This window comes from Labeo rohita, chromosome 25 (genome assembly GCF_022985175.1).
Source record: "Labeo rohita strain BAU-BD-2019 chromosome 25, IGBB_LRoh.1.0, whole genome shotgun sequence".
Classification (NCBI taxonomy): domain Eukaryota; kingdom Metazoa; phylum Chordata; class Actinopteri; order Cypriniformes; family Cyprinidae; genus Labeo; species Labeo rohita.
Genome location: NC_066893.1, coordinates 26,674,274 through 26,697,736, shown reverse-complemented (window position 1 = coordinate 26,697,736; position 23,463 = coordinate 26,674,274). Strand labels below are relative to the sequence as shown.

At 33.5% G+C, this 23,463-nt stretch overlaps 1 long non-coding RNA gene across 2 annotated transcripts in view; it reads left to right on the top strand.

Moving 5' to 3' along the window:
- Positions 1 to 791: 791 nt before the first annotated feature.
- Positions 792 to 23,463, top strand: part of LOC127156445 (uncharacterized) — a 40,303-nt gene continuing 17,631 nt past the window's right edge. Inside the window, exons 1-5 of one of the 2 annotated variants that reach the window (XR_007825754.1) lie at positions 792 to 958; positions 1,136 to 1,297; positions 11,286 to 11,457; positions 15,887 to 18,925; positions 22,752 to 22,799. This is a non-coding gene — a long non-coding RNA (uncharacterized LOC127156445). The remainder of the gene's footprint in view (positions 959 to 1,135; positions 1,298 to 11,285; positions 11,458 to 15,886; positions 18,926 to 22,751; positions 22,800 to 23,463) is intronic. The other variant, XR_007825755.1, reaches the window with a different exon arrangement.

The window sequence follows — 23,463 nt, the reverse complement described above, 5'->3', positions numbered from 1 at the left end:
AAGTGACCTGAAATACTTGGTTACGCTGGACGACTGTCAACTAAGTCCAGCGGACAATGAGACGCACTTCGGGTCCGTTTTCAGTCGGTTGAACTCTGAGAAGATGCCTGCATGCATATAAAAATAAATGACCCTTATTACGCAGGAATAAACACATTTTCAAAGCAATTAAAGGTGCATTTTTTTCCATTATGTGATTCGTTTACGATATTCAGCAAGCTGTAGGATGCTCGGTTTTATCCTTAAAGGAACAGTTCACCCAAAAATGAACATTTGCTGAAATTGTACTCACCCTCAGGCCATCCAAGATGTCGATGAGTTTGTTTCTTCATCAGATTTGAAGAAATGCAGCATTGCATCACTTGCTCACCAGTGGATGTGAATGGGTGCCGTCAGAATGAGAGTTCAAACAGCTGATAAAAACATCACAATAATTCACACGTAATCCACACCACTCCAGTCCATCTTGTAAAGTAAAAAACTGCCTGTTTGTAAGAAACAAATCCATCATTACAATGTTTTTAATGTCTGAGAGTCTATAATCCATAATAACGCTTTCTACAGTAAAAAAAAAGTCCATCCCCTGTTGTCTCTCACATCTAAATCCACCAAAATATTTGTTAAGAACTGTTTTGGCTTGTAAACGGTGCTTGATCTGTGCAGATTTCTCTCCTGATTCAGACTACAAGAAGCGTTATTATGGATTACGGACGCGTATTTGAGCCATAAGGGACAATTTAAAATTAAAAACATATTAATGATTGATTTGTTTCTTACAAACACACAGATTTTCACTTCTCAAGACATTAACTGATGGACTGGAGTGCTGTGGATCAGCTGTTTGGACTCTCCTTCTGACGGCACCCATTCACATCCATTGGTGAGCGAGTGATATAATGCTACATTTCTCCAAGTCTGATGAAGGAACAAACTCATCTACATCCTGGATGGCCTGCGGGTGAGTACATGTGCAGCAAATGTTTATTTTTGGGCCTTTAAGGATAAAATCAAGCATCCTACAGCTTGCTAAATAACATAAATGCATCACATAATGGAAATAAAATGTGCCTTTAGTTGCTTTGAAAATGTGTTTATTCCTGCATAATAAGGATCATTTATTTTTATATGCATGCAGGCTAAAAATCAACGGTGGATTACTTGTGATGTTTTAATCTGCTGTTTGGACTCTCATTCTGACGGCACCCATTCATATCCATTGGTGAGCAACTGATGCAATGCTACATTTCTCCAAATCTGATGAAGAAACAAACTCGTCCACATCTCGAATGATCTAAGAGTGAGTACATTTTTAGCAGTTTAAACTTTTTTTTTTGGTGAACTGTTCCTTTAAGAAATTGATGTGATGGTATAAAGTAGGCATTCTCTAAACATAAAAAAGCATGTGCGTTTTTTTGATGATTGTTGAGTCGATCGTACAGCCTTACCTTTGTGTCTGTGTCGCTCTGGGACTGTTCTGTGTCTGTGATGTCTGTGGCGTCTCATTTGAATAGCGTTTAGGGTTTGTGCGAGTGAGTTCGGGTCATTTGCATTCACTGCAGCCGCTTGAGTTTACAGGTCAAGCCGAAAAAATTCATGTGCCAGGAGCTGATCTTTCTCTCTTTCTCACTTGTTTTTTATTTCTTATTATTATGTGTGTTTTAGACACTTGATACACACATAAAAATGTCTGAATGTTATTGCATTATATAATAAAATTTTAATGCAAGCAGCAACTATTGTAAAGAAAAATGCACACACATTTTTGTCAGAACTTTCACATTCTCACTTTTTGTTTCCCCAAATGCATTTGAACACAAAAATGTCATTGCATTATATATACACTTTGACATTTTTATGTTTTAAGTCATTTACTGTAAAGATGCACAAACACACTTTTAAAGCAAGTCATTTTTATTAAAGGAAATTTGTCTGCTGTGACGCTAAACCACACTGAAAAAAATCACTTTATTTGAATTATTTTTTCAGAAAACAGTATCTAATATGTGACCAAGGACCACAAAACCTTAAGTAGCACGAGTATATTTGTAGCAGTAGCCAAAATATGGGCCAAGCTGATTTTTCTTTTATGCCAAAAATCCTTAGGATATTAAGTAAAGATCATGTTCCATGAAGATATTTTGTGAATTTCCTACCATAAATATATCAAAACTTAAAAAAAGTAATATGCATTGCTAAGAACTTCATTTGGTAAAAATTAAAGGAGATTTGAGTGTGAGTTACTGACAAGACAAATATCTGCCAACAGATGTAAGAAAAATAACTTTTTTTCCTTTGTTATATGTTATATGGCAGATATTTTTTCTTCAAAGCATAAAATCACTTACTTTTAATTATTTTTTTCAGAAAACAATACCTAATATGTGACCAAGGACCACAAAACTTTAAGTGGCATGGGTATATTTGTAGCAATAGCCAAAAATACACTGTATGGGTCAACATTTTCTACCGTAATTAGTAATTTGCATTGCTAAGAACTTCACTTGGAAGAATTTAAAGGTGATTTTCTCAATTTTTATTTATGTTTTTTTTTTTTTTTTTTTTGCATTTTTATTTCAAATATCTAAGCATTCTTCAATCAAGAACATTTACGTCAAATGCTAAATGACATAAGATATTAAGAAAAATTTGTCAAAATGAAGTGTTTTTACTGACAAGAAGACAAATATCTGCCAATAGGTGTAAGAAAAATAACTTTTTTCCTTTGAATTAAATTATATAACAGATATTGTTTCTTCAAAGCATAAAATCACTTACTTTTAATTATTTTTTCATAAAACAATACTGAATATGTGACCAAGGACCACAAAACCTTAAGTAGCACGGGTATATTTGTAGCAATAGCCAAGAATACACTGTATGGGTCAAAATTTTCTAGCGTAAATTTATCAAAACTTAATTTTTGATTAGTAATATGCATTGCTAAGAACTTCATTTGGACAACTTTAAAGGTGATTTTCTCAACATTTTTATATATATATATATATATATATATATATATATATATATATATATATATATATATATATATATTTGTCATTTTATATCTATCAAATATCTAAACATACAAGAAACATTTACTTGCTAAATGGCATAAGATATTAAGAAAAATTCACTGAAAACAAGACAAATATCTGAATTAAGTTGCATGGCAGATGTGTTTTTCTTCCTTTAAGCATAAAATAACTTAATTTAAATTTTTACAGAAAACAATACCTAATATATTAAGTAATTGTGCTTCTAAAGTAAATATATCTCAATTTATGAAAATGTAGATATTTGCACTGTAAAACAAGACAAAAATACTACATGTGATGCAGGACCACAAAACCAGTCATAAGGTTCCATTTTTCGAAATTGAAATTTATATATATCATCTGAAAGCTGAATAAATAAGCTTTCCATTGATGTGTGGTTTGTTAGGACAAGACAATATTTGGAAAATCTGGAATCTGAGGATGCAAAAAATCACAATATTGAGAAAATCACCTTTAAAGTTGTCCAAATGAAGTTCTTAGCAATGCATATTGCTAATCAGAAATTAAGTTTGATATATTTACGGTAGGAAATGACAAAATATCTTTATGAAATATGATCTTCACTTAATATCCTAATAGGGTTGAAACGATTCCTCGAAACCTATAAAGGAGCCAGAAAGAAATGTTAATTTTAAAGAAATACGTCAGATGGATTTAGAGGCTTTTGCATCTGAACTCATATGTATTTGTATTTGCATTTTGAAGGTAAAAAAAAAAAAAAAAAAAATGCATTAAATTGTTTTAGTTTTCATGGTTATTATCGTATGCAATTTCAGCAATAAAAACGTTACTTTTTCTAAAAAGGAAACAAATGAGTTGTTTATTTTAAGAAGCCTATCTTTTCTATTGTATATTTAGTATTGCTCTTTAATAAGGAAAAATGACTTCTTATCCGATTACTTGATTAATCGATAGAATACTCGATTACTAAAATAATCGATAGCTACAGCCTTATATCCTAATGATTTTTGGTATAAAAGACAAATTTTGTCCCACACAATGTATTTTTGGCCATTGCTACAAATACCTGTGCTACTTTTGACTGGTTTTGTGGTCCAGGGTCACAAATAAGAAAAACATTTTAGATTAAAATGTTGATAACTAATGCAGTTCTTTATACCTGGTTACTTTTGCTTTGCTTTTGCTTTGAACATCCACAAAAATCACTAAAACACCAGCTGAGTGAGATTTTGAGGCTTTTTTTTTGTCAGAAATGATGAGGAATCTGTAAGTCTGATCTTTTGTGTCTAATGCAGTGACATCCAGACATTTTGAAGCGTCTGAATGTGTTTTGGAGTCACTGTAGATGTTGCTGAAATGTCTCGAGCGTGGTGCCGGTTGGGCGTAAGATGGCGGGCGGGCGTCTGTGCCAACTTCTTTCTCCCCGTGGCACAAGGCAAATCAACCCTCAGACAATCATGCATCGCCAGGGCCTCTTGTGTGTTTAATGAGCTGTGTGTGTGTGTGTGTGTGTGTGTGTTTGTGCTGACATGTGTGCGCATGAGAATGCATCAGAGCGGCTTATTCTTAAATTAAGATGAAGCTCATTCAAGGCCCATAGGTACAAAAATGACACTGAAGTTGACATGAAACAGCATTTGCACTGACAAATTATTCACATCAAGAATGATAATTATAACAGTAACTATATTGGCATCCACACTAAATTGCAATAAAGTTTTGTTTATTTTAATCATGCTGCTGTTTTGTCGTCTGCCACTTTAAATGTTCTTTACAGCAGGATGGATTCTGATTGGCTGTCGTTGATTTTACAACAATAGTAATTGAAGTGCAGTTATCGGTAACTAAAATGATTACTAATGAGAATTAGCTGAAATAAATGTAAGTTGAAGCAAAATTAATGGAAATAAAAACTAAGAATGGCGTGAAAAAATAAAAAAACAAAAACTAATAAAAACACAGATACAAAACACAATAAAATTAATTGAAAATATAAAAAGCAATAATTTTTATATATATAATGGAAATTATTTTTTATATTGTGACTAAATAGACAAAACATTTCTTAATAATAATGACAAAAGTACATAATAAAATCACTAAACAATATGATTAAAACAAGAACTGAAAATCTAAAAATAATAGTCTATTTAAAATATGATTAAAAACTGTAATATAATAAATAGTATACTGTATACTATAACTATTTAAAATTATATATATATATATATATATATATATATATATATAACAGCTGAAACACTATAATCATAGGAAATAAAAACCAAAACTGCTGTGAAAAAATAAATTAATGCTAAATCGACATTTAAAAAAACAAAAATTAATTAAAAAAACACACAAAAAACACTAATAAAATTGACAAAACAATAAAATTACTAAAAAAGTAACTAAAATTAAAATGAAAAATTGAAAATATAAAAAAGCAATGCATTAAAAATTTGTATATAATGGATTTTTTTATATTGTGGCTAAATAGTTGAAACATTAATAACAATGACAAAAGTACGTAATAAAATTACAAAAAAATATAACTATGATTAAAACAAGAACTGAAAATCTAAAAATAATAATCAATTTAAAATATGATTAAAAACTAATATAATAAATAGTATACTGTATACTATAACTATTTAAAATTTTATATATATATATATATATATATATATATATATATATATATATAAATATATATATAAAACAGCTGAAACACTATAATTATAGGAAATAAAAACTAAAACTGCTGTGAAAAATAAATTAATGCTCGAAAATCGAAATTTAAAAAAACAAAATTAATTAAAAAAACACGCCAAGACACTAATAAAATTGACAAAACAATAAAATTACTAAAAAAAGTAACTAAAATTAAAATGAAAATTTGAAAAATATAACAAGCAATACATTAAAAAAAACTGTATATAATGGATTTTTTTTTATATTGTGGCTAAATAGTTAAAATACATTAATAACAATGACAAAAGTACATAATAAAATTACAAAAAAATAACTAAAACAAGAACTGAAAATGTAAAAATAATAGTCAATTTATTAATATAATAAATAGTATACTGTATACTATAACTATTTAAAATGTTATATATATATATATATACGATTTTGCATTTTGTTGCTTCTTAAAAGCTAATGGTAATAGTACAACTGGTAACACTTTACAATAAGGGGTCATTTGTTGAACGAACAATGAACAATACATTTATTACAGTATTGATTAATTGTTGTTAATGTTAGTTAATAACAAGCACAAGCTGTGATTTTAATAATGCATTAGTAAATGCATTAAATTAACATTAAGATTAATAAATGCTGTAGAAGTATTGTTCATTTTTGATTCATGTTAACTAAAGAAGCTTATTGTAAAGTGTTACCATGCAATTTGTGTGCTAAACAGTAATGCTTACCATTAAAGTACTGGATCCTGATGCAAAACCAGTTTTTAAATGGACTAAAAGCTACAAAACTGTGCTTTGGGGCTCTTTCTCTGTGCCAACGGACATTTAAATCATTTTGTCGCAAACCAGGTTGTGTTTTCTGTGCTCGTACCGATTTCACACCAATCACGAGCTCTCGGAGCATCTACATCTAACTCTCTTTTTCTCTCTCCCTCCTCCTCTCCATCCGAGCTTGCACAAAAGCAGCAGCTCTATCTGCATACGCTCTTCATAAAAGAAGCTTTTGTCATGGGCTTGGCACACGTGACCCTTCCCGAGTCCACCCAGCCCCCCTCAGTCTAGACCCGAGAGAGAGAGACAGTCAGTCCCACGGACAGACAGACAGCTCTACCTTTAGAAAACGAAAAAGCTGGGGGTGGGGATCATTAGGCGAAAGCCCCCCGTTAACTCCGGCGCTTTCTCTCGGTGTCTGTCTTTAGGTGAGCGAGCAGCAGTGCGGCCGTTTTAACGCCGGCTTTCTCCGAGAGGCCACACTCACTCGCACAGACAGACGGATGGATTGTATAATTCATTACGTTTACAAGTAAAAGTCACTGATTTCAATCATCGATTTAGATGTCGAAGAATATGCATGCAATGCAAGGAAAATTGCAGGTTTATTGAATGCAAACAAAAAATGTAGAGATAAAAGATTGGGTTTAATTCAATTAAATATGCTTTTAAATAAAGTCAATTCATTCTAAATTATTATTATTTCGATCTGAGTTTAAATAATAAAATATTTAGAATAATAAAAATTCAAATAAAATACATTACCATGTAAAAAATATATATTTTTACAGTAAATACACAAGAAATCATTCACTTTTTTGTTTGTTTGGTAAGCTTTTTTAAAATAAGACTTTATATGACCGTTTTTGATGATATCTGTGTACAGCTTGTTTGTGGTCGTGCCTTTTTCATTTAAAAAACAAAATATTTATTTAATGATTAGTTAGAAAATCCGAACTAAAACTACAACACCTTCTCTTGAGCAAATACTGTTACAGTAACTATACAATAAATTATTTTCATAGTTTTTAGAAGCAATGCTAGACTGTGCATTTTGCATTAGCAAATATTTTTTATTAAGCATAATTTGATATTTTATAATGTAATATAAATGGAGGGTTTGGACAAATATAGTAATAAAAATAGGTATAATCAAAACCATTTAAAGTGAATTATGTCTAAAATGACTTTATTTGAAAGTACTTCATATCTAAATGCAGTATTTTTGTGGTCGTCAGCTTTTCTTGTGGCTTTTAAATTCAAATAACTTTTTTTTAATTAATTGTTTAAAAAATCGTAATTAAAATTATAGTGCATTCTTTTAAAAATATTATTACTGTAAATATACAAATCATTTCTATAGTTTTTAGAAGCAATGCCAGACTTTTTGCATTTGAGTTTAATAAATTTGTATTTATTTATTTGTTTTTTAAAGCCTACTTTTATGTTTTAAAATGTAATATGAATGGTGGGTTTGAACAAATATAGAGATAAATAATTAAATTATGTTCAAATAATAAAGTCTTTTTAATTAAGTAAATTATTTCTAAAATGTCTGAAAGTACTTGATATCTAAATACAGTATGTTTGTGTTTGTCAACTTTTGTTATGGCTTTTAAATTCATATAATATTTTATTATTATTATTTTTATAATTGATTCTTGTAAAATTTTAATTAAAATAACACATTCTCTTAAAGATATGAATACAGTAAATATACAAGTAAATCATTTCCATTGTTTTTTGAACCAATGCCACACTTTTTGCATTTTAGTGTAATAAAAAAATGTATTTATTCATTTGTTTTTTAAAGCCTACTTTAGGGGTTTGGACAAATATAGAGATAAATAATTAGATTATATTCAAATAATAAAGTTATTTTTTTAAATAAAGTAAATTATTTCTAAAATGACTATTTGAAAGTTCTTGATACTGTATCTAAATACAGTATGTTTGTGGTTGTCAGCTTTTCTTGTGGATAATTCGTATAATATGTTTATTTTAATTATTGATTATAGTAAAATTTGAATTAAAGTTATAACAAATTCTCTTAAAATATTATTACAGTAAATATACAAGTAAATAATTTCCATTGTTTTTAGAAGCAATGCTAGACTGCATTTTAGTTTAGTAAATTCAGTTTTTAAATCTAATTTTTATATTTAAAAATGTAATATGAAAGGAGGGTTTGCATGAACAGAGATACAATATAGAGTTTTAGTAAATTATTTCTAAAATGACTATTTTAAAGTACTTGATATCTAAATACGGTAGGTTTGTGGTTGTCAGCTTTTGTTGTGGCTTTTAAATTCATATAATAACCTGTTTGTTTGTTTTTTAAATTATCTTGAATTGATTATCTTAACATTTTAATTAAAATTATAACAAATTCTCTAAAAATATTATTACAGTTAATACACAAATAAATAATTTCAATTGTTTTTAGAAGCAATGCTAGACTGTGCATTTTAGTTTAGTAAATTTTGTTTTCAAGTTTAATTTTAGATTTAAAAACGTAATATGAATGGAGGGTTTGCATAAACACAGAGATACAATATAGAGTTTAACTAAGTAAATTATTTCTAAAATTACTATTTTAAATGACTTGATATCTAAATACAGTACAGTACAGTGGTTGTCAGCTTTTGTTGTGGCTTTTAAATTCATATAATAATCTGTTTGTTTTTAATTACCTTAAATTGTTAGCTTAAATTTTTAATTAAAATTATAGCACATTCTCTTAACTCCCTAAAGATGTTATTACAGTAAATATACAAGTAAATCCTTTCCATTGTTTTTAGAACAAATGCGTGCTTTTTAGTTTGGTTTAAAAGCCTAATTTTATTTTTGAGAATGTAATATGAATAGAGGATTTGGTCAAGATATTAAAAAAAGTACCTTTTAAAGGAAAGCAATACCTCAAAGTCTAAATAAAAAGAGTGTGATGACAATTTCAAAATACTTTATGACTTAATAAACTCTGAATTAATGTGTTTATTGTGATCGTTTGTCAGTATCACATTATTCTGTGATCAGAAACATTCACCAGTATTCCGATTTAATCTGTGTATCAATCTGTCCGCATGGCTTTTGCCGTTTGACCCTCAGTTTTGTTTCTGACACCTACAGTCACTGCAAATGTATTTGGACACACTTTCAAATATCTAAACGTCACTGCATTACATATTTGATACTTATTTTAAAGAAAGATGTACAATCATACTTTTAAAGCAAATAATTTGACAGAAATGATATAGTGTCAAATATAAAGACGGCCGGTGTGTTTGTGCTTGTGAATGTGTTGTGTGCGAACGTCATGAGAACTGATTCATACGTGCACAAAAATCACCAAAAGACATTGAGACTTCATACACGATGAAGTGAAACTAGTGAAAAGGTCCTAGCCATCTAATAGTAATTCCTAGGCATCTAAATGTTTTTTAAATAACTGCATGTACAACCATGAATGATTACTGAGTTCATATTGCTAAGATATTGCAACATTTTACAATTGTGCATTTATCCAAATCGCCTTATATGAACATGACTCTGAATTTTCTTAAACAGTTGATTGAATTTTAGAAATGGACTGTGAATAACATGAAAATTGCATGCAGATGCGCCTTAAAGTGGCTCAAAATAGTTTACCCGAGTAATCACATAAAGTCCAAGCTCTTTTAAATGACTTCTAATGTATTTCACAATTATAGATGATGTAGATGTACAGATTTGAGCTCGGTTGATGTTAATGATGTTTGCATTCAGTGTAACGCAAAAACAGAAAAAGTCCCAGCTATCAGGAAACATTCTCACAGCTTCTGGCAAGTTATAAAGAAAGTTCTTCCAGTAACATTTCTAGAATGTTCGTTTAAAGTTACCTGGTCTTTAATAATTTATACATCATTCGTAGAACACTTTAGTTGGACGTTCAACTGACCTTTTTTTAAATGTTACATGTTTTAGAACGTTCAAATGTAATGTTTGCAAAATGTTCAAATGGAATGTTAATTTACCATTCGAATAACCTAGAAAAAAAAAAAGTTTTTTAAACATTTAAAACCATGTTTGCAAAATGATTAAAAAGAAAGGTTCCTTTAACATTTGCACAACCAAGAAAAATGGATTTAAGACCGTGATGTTTGCAAAATGATAAATTAACAAGACTCGAATGTATTTTTGTTAAGTGCGACCTCAAATAAGTCACGAAAAACTGCCGTTTGTTGCTGGTTTGTGCTGGTTAAAACAGTTTTAGACTGTGGGCAACATGCAAAAGTGTATTTTAATGGCTCCATTACGTGTTTACATGCAATCAGAGGAACATCAGTGAAGACAAACAATTTACTCTCGATGACTGCTGTTGTGTTACGGATGAGCGAGCGTTCGGACGCTTTCATTTGCTGATGGCTGGTCTGCGAAGAGGGCACCATGGGCGTGTCGGGTCCGACCGGAGAAAGTTGATGATGCCCAGTCCAACAGAACATTGCTGACGTGGCACTTAGGCAGGTCCTGGTTCCAATGCAAGGGTATTTAATGCACTTTATAGGTGAATTTGTGCACACAGACGTCAACCCGCGTTTGCGGGCATTTCATTGTCCCCGCGTTTGTGTACAGAAGTGTTTTTTTTATGCCCGATTTTTTTTTTTTTTTTTTACGAATGAATTTCCTGCATTTTTCAGTACACTAATAATAATTGGCACCTGGTTTGTTTCAGTGCAAAAGTGAGTTTTTCTTTTCTAACCAGTTACTTTCTCTCCCCCTCTCTCTTTTTATTTCGTCCGCCGTGTGCCAGGTCACATCCCGTGCCAGATTTGGAAGAAGAGTGGCCCAAACAGAAGGACACGGCTTCAGTCAGACTCACTTTACAAGGCTGTCAAAGACGCAAGCGCCAGCTGCGAGAAAAGACCTGAAACGAGCACGTGGAGATGGAGAGATTTTGTGGGCTCGATGCACGTCTTCACCGGGTGAGTCGAGTTTATATGGCGTCATGTTTTATTGTTTGATTGATGAGACTCGATAGCTGCGTTGATGACATTGCACGTGCAACGTGAATGTGCATGAAAATGCATGAACAAAAAAAGTACGCTTTTTACATTTAAATCGTATGAAAATGCTATCAGTGTGTTTGCATTTAAACAGAGTTTCTATTTGTGTCATTGATTGTGTTTGTAAAGTGCATCTACATTTAAGAAAAGTCATTGTTTCATTTTTACAAACTGAGTTCTGAGATTTGCATTTGATGTTTTTGAGTGGTGTTTAACATACCTCATTTTTACTAAATGAACTGAATCTAAATAACTTCATCTCATATTTATGATTCAGTGATGCTTGTCATTTTAAATGTAAAAAATCATAAACGCAATTCTTATGATTTAGATTTTGGTGACGAATTATATGCGAGTGAATGTCACTTTATATTAATGTGTTTGAATTATATTTTCACACACCTTCTTTATATATATATTTTGAAATATATATATATATTTTAATGTGATATTACTAAAAAATATCGTGGTATTTGGTTCACTGATTATGAAATATTATACACTGAAGACAAGAGTCACAAAATTCTCCTGAATGAGTTTTTTTTTCCTAATAAAATTTCTAATATTAATCCTAATCTGAAAATAATTTTAACCAGTTTTATGTAAACATTTTAAAAATGATTATATGTAAATATGCTTAAAATGTTTTAAAATGTCTAATTACCTGCATTTTTATATTGACAGAGAAAACGGTTATTAAAAAATATTTTTTTCAGTGACTATCGAGTGTTGTTAGTAAAGTTAAATATTAGTGATTTAGTTGGAAAAAATGTGTAAATGTATATTTTGTTTTACTTTTGTATTTTTCCCTTGTTCTTGTCTCTCTCACTCTCTCACTCTCTCACACACACACACACATTTCACACACCTCTCATTCACACAGTGACGGTGGATATTTTCCCCTCAAAATATTTTTACGCATGCATGAAATTTACTTACAAATGATCAACAATTTTAAGAGCTTTGCTCAAAATTCTAATAGTAAAAACACAATCAGAAACATCTGTCTTTTATGCAATTGCTAATTCTGCTGAAGTTTTAAACTGATTTACTACAATAACTATTTTATCACATGTGTTTGTGTAGTCATTTATATTATGTCGTTAATTATAGTAACCTAATTAATTCTAAACCTTTTTTGAAATGCTACTTTAGCATTTTTAAAAATTATTAGAATTTTTAAAAACGCTACTTTTGGAATTCTCTAAAAGAAGTCACTTTTAAATCTTTCACTTACGCAGAACATTTTCGATATAACGCTGTCATAAGATTGTAAAATACATTAAAAATTCATTCCAACATTTTACCTAAACGATTATTTAATATCAACAAATATGCAGGTTAAAATTTGGATGTGTTATTATTGATTTCTGGATTGCTTCAGATCAGGTGCACGAGCGAGACGCGTCTGCGAGCGTGAGAACCTGGTTTCGCTTGGATGATGCCAGAGGTCAAGGGTCAGTGGCAGTTAATAAGAGGAGCTGTCTGAGGTCCCGGGGGTCATTCCCAAGGGTCTGACCCGCTTGTCGGCAACACTTAATGCGAGCGTAATCTTTACCTTGTCAAAGCAAACAACTGTCACACCCTCTCAGTTTAGCTTGAACGGCCCCTTGAGTAACGCTTTTGACCCGGGGGTCATGACCTTTTTGTCTGACACAGTGGGGAGTCAACAGAGCAGTTCTTTAGGCACGCGTGGAGGTCAGAGGTCACCTCAAATGGTCTTTTTGTGTGAAGTCGGGAGTTTATTTGCGTGCCGCGGCCTGTGGCGGATGTGTGAAGTTATTTAAATTCAGATTAAATTGTGTGGATTTTTCTTTTTTTTTTTTTTTTTTTTTTTTTTTTTTATTCAGTGAAGAACATCTGATGAATGGTATTTTTATTGACTGCAATTTGCATGTTTAGACAGCAGCTGTTTAAAGAATGCAGCTGCTTTAATTTCACAAAGTGCTGCTGTTTTTAGGAATAATTACCTTGAAACTCTTACTATCCACTTTTCCAGACACAAAAGACAATCGAAGGTCTCTGCTCTCGAATCTCCTGCTGTCGGCTGTTTTCTTCTTGGCTTTCATTTGTCCAGCATTTCCTGTTGCGACAAACACTGCGTGTGTGAATCCGGCGAGGAGTCTCACACTACCTCGCAGTTTCTGGTCTCGTACAAAGTATTTACCCATGCTAATGCCAGGCCAACATTACAATATCAGTGCTGAAATAAAATGTGCAGCAAAATATTTGTACTAGTTGGCATATCATTCCATGTTCAATATCCAGTTAAAGTCTGATTTATCTGATTAAGGAATATAGCTTCCTTTTCTACAGAAAAAAATGCATTGCATTGCATTAAAGTGAATACAAATGCATTTTTAAAAGTTGTTAATTTTAATGCATTATGTGCCATTTTAATATTGATTTTAGTGCAGTTGATATGCATGTTCGTTTTTATTTTAATGCAACCGTTATGCATTTTAATACTGATTTTAATGCAGTTGCATTTTAATGCAGTTATTTTAATGCAGTTATGCATTTAAATTTTATTTCAATGCAACTGTTATGCATTTTAATGTTGATTTTAATGCAATTGTCATGCATTTTTATTTTATTACAGTTGCTGTGCAATTGAATTGTGATTTTAATGCAATTGCAATTCATTTAAATTTTTATTTCAATGCAGTTATGCATTTTAATTTGAATCTTAATGCAATTATTCTTTATGCATTCAAATCATTCAAATTAAAATGGCTAACTGCACAAAATTAAGTGAAAAAACACTGAAACATTTGTTTCATCCATGCATTTTTTTTCTCTCTGTAAAGAAGGAAAAAAGTGCTTTGCAGCATCAGCTACTGTTAAATCCACTGGAAAAAAATACACACAGTTCAGCAAAAAAAAAAAAAAAAAAAAAAAAAAAAAAGGGGGTTTTCACAGTGCAATCTTTATTGTCTTTGTTTTTCTAGCGTTTCTTACAGAGGTAGTCTAAAAGGCTTCAGATACAAGACAGTCGACATCTACGAGATGGTGGCAGCCGCCATTTTGTGATGTGCGTGGCCTCAGAGAGATGAAGTATATTTGTGTGAGTGTTTGCACAGCAACATATTAATATAACAATCCTCATGTTGTAGTATCACACCGTTTGTTTAGATGTACTGTACAGTCGCTGAATGTGGTATCTGGGTGTGTTTAGCATGTAGCTTCTTTCACATATTTTCTCGTGCACTTGGCTAGCCTTGCATTGCAATACTTGTGAATGAATGCACAGCTATTGCAATCGTAATAAATCCACTTCGGGATTTATGACGCATCTCGAACATGCTGCTCTGTTTTGTCACTGCAATACACTAATGGGAGCCGTGTTTAGACATAAAGGCAGTGTTGAAGTTCAGGTCATTAATAGTTGGCCAGTAACCTGTAAGCAAATGCCTGTCCTTAGCTGAACTCGATGGCACGGTCGCCGCAGCACCACAAACAACAACAAAAAAGCTAATAAACAAACGTTCCAGCTAAATAACAAAAGATAAAGCCATTGCTGTGCTGCTCGCTCAGTCTTTGGGGATGCAATGGGCTATCTGAATTTCGAAATTAAATATAAGCGCGTGCGTTTTTATCTGCGAGGCCGGCGATTGGTCAGAAGCCGTGGCGAGATGTGACGTGGGAGGAAAACGGCGGGGTCCCTACCTAACGCCGTAGATGATGTCCAACAGGCCGCACGATCCACGCAAGCTTGCTTTCTCACTTTGCAGGCCTGCGACAAGCGTTTGTTAGTGTGCGAGGACAGACGTGAGACAGCGGCGAAGGGGACGGGTGCGCTCTCGCGCATCGGCCATGTTAGATGAACCCATTCGCAGCATTCACACTTTCAGACGCAGAAAGACGCTGGTTAGGAAAGTAGCCCCACCTTCTGAAAAGTCACAAGTCTTCCCTCAATCCCCAGAGAGACTGCAAAGAGAAGTGTTGAGTAAGTCCGCAAGAGCTGGAAAGAGATTTTCGCAGTTCGCAGGCTTTCTCTCTTTCTGCGCTCTCATTAGTCGAGCCGCCGAGAGGAAGAGCGAAGGGGAGAGAGAGAGAAAGAAAGAAAGAAAGAAAGAAAGAGAGTGAGAGCGAGTGCGTGCGCTGCAGTCGGAGGGAAAAAAAGTTTGTGCAGCGAGTCCGGCCTCGAGGGGTTTCTGGAGGGAGAGCCAGAGCAAACACAACGTTTTTGCTGTGTCGTTTTCCTCTTAATTTATTACAATAGTGCCTGCCGTAGTGTCAAATGCTGGGAAGAAATGGAGGGAAACGATAGCGCGACACTTCCCTCGCTGCACGGTGAGGGTGTGTTTGAGGGAACGTCTAATGTATTTGCCGTTTTCTTTCCCAGCCTCGTTCTGTCACCGCAAGGGAGGGATTTAAGGGAACGGGGCAGATGGACGGATGAACGAGGAGTAGAGAGAGAGAGAGAGAGAAAGGGCACGTGAGGAGAGCAGTATCGTGGGGGCGGAGCCTGTCTGCTTTTCCTGCTTTTTCATTGGCTGGAAGGTCAGAACTGTTCCTTAAATCCAACCCAGAGACTCTGATTGGTTGAATGTGGGTGTTTCTTCAAGTACAGGCACTTTTATGAACCAAGCGTTGATTTTTATTAACTAACAGGCTTTAATTTTTGTTTCGCTTTTAAAGGTTTGTCCTAGCCCCAACACATTCAGTCTTACACTATGAAAATCCATTGTAAAAATGTGATGATCTAAACAAAAAGTCACCGTTTCATTATTTATAATGTGAAAATGATTTACACAATTTCCACTACAGCAAACAGTGACCAATATGTGACCCTGGACCACAAAACCAGTCATAAGGGTCAGTTTTTTAAATTGGGATTTATACATCATCAGCTTTCCACTGATGTATGGTTAGTTAGAATAGGACAATATTTGGCCAAGATACAACTATATGAAAATCTAGAATCTGAGGGTGCAAAAAAATCTAAATATTGAGAAAATCACCTTTAAAGTTGTCCAAATGAAATCAAAAATTAAGTTTTGATATATTTATGGTAGGACATTTACAAAATTTCTTCATGGAACATGATCTTTACTTATATCCTAATGATTTTTGGCATAGAAGGAAAATCAATAGTTATAGTAAAATCGACATAAAATGTGTTGCTGGTTATTGCTACAAATATATCCATGCACTTATGACTGGTTTTGTGGTCCAGGGTCACATATTAGACTTGATGTATGAAAAAGACAAATAACAATAAATGTAAATATCATTTGTTAGCAGAACTTTCCTGTTGTGCACTTTCAAAAGTGTGAAAATATTATTTTATTAGTGTTCAGATGCATAAAATGCTTGTGATGAAATTAGCTTAAATGATGCAAAATAAAATGCCATTTCTACCACAGAATGAATCATCATTCAAGATAAAATGGCAATGTATGTCCATTATTGGTCGCGGTTAGTAGACAAATTAAATAAGATAGTAAGAGTGGAAACGTCTGTTTTAGAAAAAAAAAAAGTTCAAAAAACTTGCTGGTTGAAGGAATAGTTTGCACAAAAATCAATTCTGTCAATACTCACCATGCTGTTTTAGGCAGCTCTTTTTCATAATAACAGTAGTCCATAAGACTTGTGCACTATATTCCAAGCCGTGAGAAGTCATGTGATGCCTTATTTAAGGAAGACACTAAAGTTTAAGTTGTTAGTTAACAAAAATCCTTGCTTTTGTTTCACGTTCATGTCCAGAATTAAAAATTCGGACACGTGAACCAGCGCCATTTTGGCATCAAGTACTTGTGCACGCTGTTTACTTCTACAGTTATTTTAGGTGTTATCAGTCCTTCTGGGATTATTCAGAGATGTCTACTTTGTGTTCGAGAGAAACAACCGGCAGAATTCAGCGTTTTGAAAGGTTAACATGAACTTTTCAAGCAAGGCTTTAAGGCAACCAAATGAATGTTTGATGGAAAGTAGAACTAAAAATAAATCCGCTGTCTGTGTTCAGAAACTGTGTGGAATTCAAACTTCCAAATACTTTTTCTGGAGAAAGTTGCATTCTTTTGCTGTGTTTCCACTCATTCTTTCTTTCTTTCTGGTGGGATTATCCGTGTGTGTGTGTGTGTGTGTGAGAAAACACACTGAGTCTGCGCGCTGGGGGAGGAGTATCTATGTCACACTCCCTCTCTCTCTCTCCGTCTTTCTCCTCCCGCTCCGTACTTGCAGTTTTTCCGCCCTCCCACTTCTCTCTCTCTTTATTTGTCTCTCTCTCTCTCTCCCTCTCAAGTGCAAGGCCATGTGGGACGTCTGATGAGGAGTTTCACCCCTCTACGTCTCCAGTTTCATATCTCTCTTTCCCTCTCCACCGTTCTTTCGCTTTCCATACGGTTCCTCGAGCTCCGCTGGGTTTGCAAGGTGGAGACCTGCTGGAGACTAGTTTAGAGAGTGTAAGGGGGGAAAAAAGGGGAAAGAAAAAACCAGGCTTCTTTTTTTTGCCGCGAGGGCCTCCTGACTAAAGCGCGACAGAGGCTCCACCACAAGCCTGCCAACACGCTCCAATTTTCCACCACGTTCCTGCGCTTTTTCGTGCAGCCGATTGCGGAATTTTAGCAAGGTTTGCGATCTGCGTTTGGTTCGCGAATTGCCTATTTTGACATTTTCTTTTTCGATTTCAGTGAGCGGCCGAATCCACCTTGACCCGCAGCCCACGCCACCGCAGCACCAGGCCCCTCGGAGCGCCGAAAACCTGCCCGATTTGCCATTTGGAAGTACTGACCTGCGACTTACCCGTTCCCAATCAGTTCGGACAGGAGATTCAGGACTGAAGCTGCTCCGCTTTGGGACGGAGGCCAATCGCTCACAAAAGGCGAGTGAAAATATCAGTGATCTGCATGAGGAAATGTTGGGGGTGAGTGGAAAACGCAAACTCGCATGCGTCCGTGCAACTATTGCAGAAAAAAGTGAAGGATGGTTGCGAGGGGAGGGGAAGACACAGAAAAAGAGGATCGTGAAAGAGGAGGTGGGGGCATTTATTCAAGCCTGCCTGATGCTCCTCGGGCCTTCGAGAGCCGATCGCATGTGCCGTGGTAACCGCGGGACCATTTGCATGTGGCAGACACGCTAATTGTGTGTTTGCTAACACGCACCATTCAGCAAGACGCGCTCCGGTCCACAGACGGGGTTCACACACGCCTCCCAGACGCCCCGGAGGCCTCCTATTGTTCCAGAGGCCCAGCCGAGCAGCCGGCGAGCCTAACCAGAGCCCTGCGCGGGCCTGCCGAGAGGGGCAACTGGAATTCGAGACCAGACGGGATAGCGGAACGGGACAGACTCGCAAGCCCCTCTCTCTCTTTCTCTCCGCAGCAAGAAAAAAGAGGCCTGTGGAAAGCGCTGCCTCCGGACGCTGACGTCCTCGCAGATGTGTGTAAGTCACAGCAGCGTGTGCGCGTGTGTGAATGCATGTGTGTGTGCATGCTTTCTTCCTTTTTCGATGCACAGATTGCTTACGTGCTGATAACGTTTCCAACGTGCATCATTACTGATTCAGATTTGTTTGTGCATTTTCACTTTCATTGCATTTTGGATTTATGAAGCAATTCAATATTATTCTGAAGTGCCTGCAAATGCAATAAACTCTGCAATGCGTCCTAAATAAATTTCATTTGGATGCATTGAAATTTGCAAGTATGCTTATGCTGGCCATGTTGAGAACTAAAACTTTTGTACGTAGCGGCCTTGTTTTGTTTAATATAACACGAGTGACAGAGATAGTTATCAGTATTTATATTTGGGTCATTTTTTTCTTTCTAAATTATAATCGGTAGCAAGAGGCCTGGCTTTACTCTTTGTATTTGGCTTCTATTGAATTAAAGTCTTGGCAGCAGAACTGGGCCTTTGATCCACCGTACTGTGCTAAATGTGATTTTATTTACTGCAGTCTTTTTCTCCTTTGAATTTAAACATATTTTTTTAAAAATTCCCATTGTATGCGGATTTGTTTTTTTGTGATTTTTGATGAAAAATATTTTAAACCTACATTCGGTTCGCACTGTTAAGTTAAAACATTTGCACCATGCATTTAAAAAGCAACAAAAATGTTATATATTCCTAATAATTATGCTTTAACACATTTATGACTAAATTGTGAATAGTGAAGCGAAGCTGGGTTTTTTGTGTGTATATTTTTTACGTTTTTAAGACAATATGGTGACCCTAAATTTTAAATATAATTCATACATCTTTATGTATTGGGGTCTTTCATGAATAAAAAATAAATAAATACGACACTTGTTTTTATAAATATATTCCCTAAATAATATTACAGTGAATTCTGAAATCTGACCAATATTTATTTACTATCGTATATTTACGATTTATAGAATTCCCGATCATATTTTTTGTAAAGGTTGTTTTTAGGACAGAGAGTTTGATTTTCTCTTGTAATGTGTGTGGTGTAGATTTATGCCTTCCAGCCAAATACTCCTGACATAACTGTCATTGTGGGTGTGGAATTATTCAATTGGATTCCCGGATTGTGGCCTAGTGTGTGTGTGTGTGTGTGTGTGTGTGTGTGTGTGATTTTACCTGCACTTGTCATTGAATTTGCTGACTTTGCGACTTCACTGTGGTTGGCAAAGAACTGCCAGAGCAAGAACAAGGCACTTCATCGAATGTAGAGATTTCAAGCATTTTAATTGCGAAATGTATGTTAGTTTCGCATACACACACACACTTAAATGTTTTTCAAAAATACACATTTATCACAGTAGAAATGTAGCACACAGCTTCAAATTGAATTTTGGAATAGTTCTAAATAGTTGCATGTTGACTGGTCAGGCACACAGTTAGAAGTACTTAAAAAATGCATATTTATTACACATACACACTTAAAAGTTTTTCAAAAATACACATTTATCACAGTAGAAATGTAGTACACAGCTTCGAATTGAATTTTGGAATAGTTCTAAATAGTTGCATGTTGATTGGTCAGGCACACAGTTAAAAGTACTTCAAAAATACATATTTATTATGGTAAAAAATTACCACACAGCTTTAAATAGAATTTTGGGATAGTTCTTAATATTTGGTCACACACTCACACACACACACACACACACGGTCTGCAGTGAGGGGGGTTTCATTCCTCAGTAGTTTGGGCCTCAGTGTGTGTGAAGTTCAAGTCCACCATTTTGATTCAGTATGTGAATCGAGCTCTATCGGTACTATTAATCAATATAGATTTTAAAAAAATCTATTGTGCTGACAAAATTAAATACACCCAGACTGTTTTTTTTTTTTTTTTTTTTATAGTTACCACTATATTTTAAGACAATTTTCTGTCAAAAAACTTTATTTACTGAAACACACACACACACACAACACACACACTTTGTTTTTACGAAGTCCTGGTTTTATTTCATAATTTAAATAAACTTTTTAATCTCTTTGCATTTATTTTGTGCACAACTAATGGTTTAGAGTTAGTCTGTTTGAATTATAATATGCTTTAGGTAAAGTTAGTATAATTTTATGGAAAAATATATGTGTTTTTCATTGTCTTTAACGTGTGTGTATGTGTGTGTGTGTGTGTGTAATCGCCTTTACAATTTTTTTTTAAAACTTTTTAACATTATAAATATGACCAGAATCGCAGATATTTTAACATATATAACATTTTATGTCTGATTATGAATGTTTGTCTTTTAGCTTGTGTATTGTCTAACTTACTGTATACAGTTTAGTCCCAAAATGACAGTGCAGATTTTTTAATATTTCATGGCTTTTATGATGCACTGCGGGACATTTACTCTGCTGCATTTTATTTTTGGTTTAATCCATTTAAGTATTTTTAATCCTATTACATTTGTAGTAATTGTCTTTGTTTCTGATGTTTTGCATCTAATGTGTTTAGTACATGAACACTGTAATACAAACACGCACAACATTGATTTCATATTATTTTTAAATATACTGCACACGTTCGTGAAATATAATTCCTTATATTTAATCAAAATGTGTTGCTCTTTTCCAAAGTCCAAGCTTTCATTGAGTTCTCCACAACGTTAGGATAATTTGTGTTAGCTGACAGATTTATTGGGTCATTTACTGCTAGATAATCCTTTGTAAAGTTTGTTGCATGATTGTTAGTGGCATAACGGATTTACACATCTTTCTGTGTTTTTGCAATTTGCACCAAATGTTTTGCAGAAAAGTCAGACAAAATAAAAGGAAGAAAGTGTGTGTGCTCTTGTGCATGTATAGTCATGAGTCACTTACAGTTAAAATTAAATTACAGTCCCACAATTTATACAGTTTATTAAGCTCGCGTGCAAAACTGTAAATAGATATCAGAAGATAGAGTTTTCAAATTCACAAAAAAGGTTAGAAAACAAAGTGACGGCTTTAAAGATCACTAAATGTTACATATTTAAATTTATAATTTAAAAGTCATTATCTAAAATATGTTCTCTCTTAAAAAACGCTTTACACCGTGCATTTGCTCATAATAAAGCATGTCAAAGAAAACGTAGTTTTATGCATAAAAGAATGCAGATCTTCTCGCATTGCAACATATTTTAGATTTTGAACTCTCTAATTTTATAAACTCATGTTTCATGTTCATTCCTGCTATAATGTTATAAATATGCCCATACTGTATTAAGTAGATAACACAAATGTCTGTTTTTCCATTTTTCCCCACTTTGTTTTATGTCATGACACCTTATGTATTTATATTTGTACTAGCTTATTTTTAGTTCATAAATGCAGATTATGTGCTTTAATGAGAAATGCATTCAAAATTTGCTGGCATTTTTCCAACTAATGTTATGTCTCTTTTTTTTGCGTAACTGTTGAATTGAAAATACTCAGAACGCATCTTTGAATTACATATTCACATTGATTAAAGCATATTCTGTTTTTTTTTTCCATAATCAGAAGATTTAATTAATAATTACTTCACCTTTTGTTGATCTTTGATCAATAATTCACGAAATAGATCTCTGTCGCAGTCATCAATTAACCGTATTGATGATTTACCTCATTAAACAAACAGCGAAATGTTTATGAACAGCATGGTTTAATTATGAAAAAAGCAGATGTGCTTTTAAACTCGCATGTATAAAGTAGAGTGGAATACCACAAATACGGCAGTAACTGAAATATTACATGTACTGTCCTTTTAAGCAAACAAATTGCTCGTTTTACAAAATGATAATTATAATAATATATTTTTATGTGTTTTTCTTTAGGCACAAGTGAAGTTTGAAATGGACAAACCAAGATGCAGCCCTGCACAGGTGAGCACGGATGTTATCTTTTTTTTTAATTACTTAAATGATGTGATTAATAATAATAATAGAAAATTTAGAAAACAATTACATGTGATCGCTTTATATTTATTGATTAGATGGTTTGTATTCTAAACTATGAGTTCAAGTTCAAGTTCAACAGAAGGTGTTATACTAAAATGCATTGATTATTATTTTTTTCAATGATTTATTTAATGAATCAGAAAGTGTTTTTTTTTTTGTTTGTTTTTTTTTACAGTATAATGAATATAATGAACTTTTGTATGTTCAACCCTGGTGGGAAGAACATTTCCATTCTTATGCACCTGATAGTGTCGCCCTCTAGAGTCTGGTCCCGACACTGCTGGTGCAGGGCCGACTTAACAATCCCATAATCACAAAGCAGATGTCAAAATTCATTTGTAAAATGCCCATTGCAATTGCCGACATAGAGCAAAATGATTTCACTTTAGCAGCAACACTAAATGGTATGTAAGAGGAAGTAAGGCGAGACACTACAGGAAAAAACATGTTGGTCAATTTGGGGATTTTGCTTTTCATAATGCGATGACTAAGGCATATTATACTTTTAAGTGTTTATTTGATTACACTTTATCTACTTGCTTCCATTGATTTTAGTTACAATATTTTACATGCAGTAATAATTCTCTCA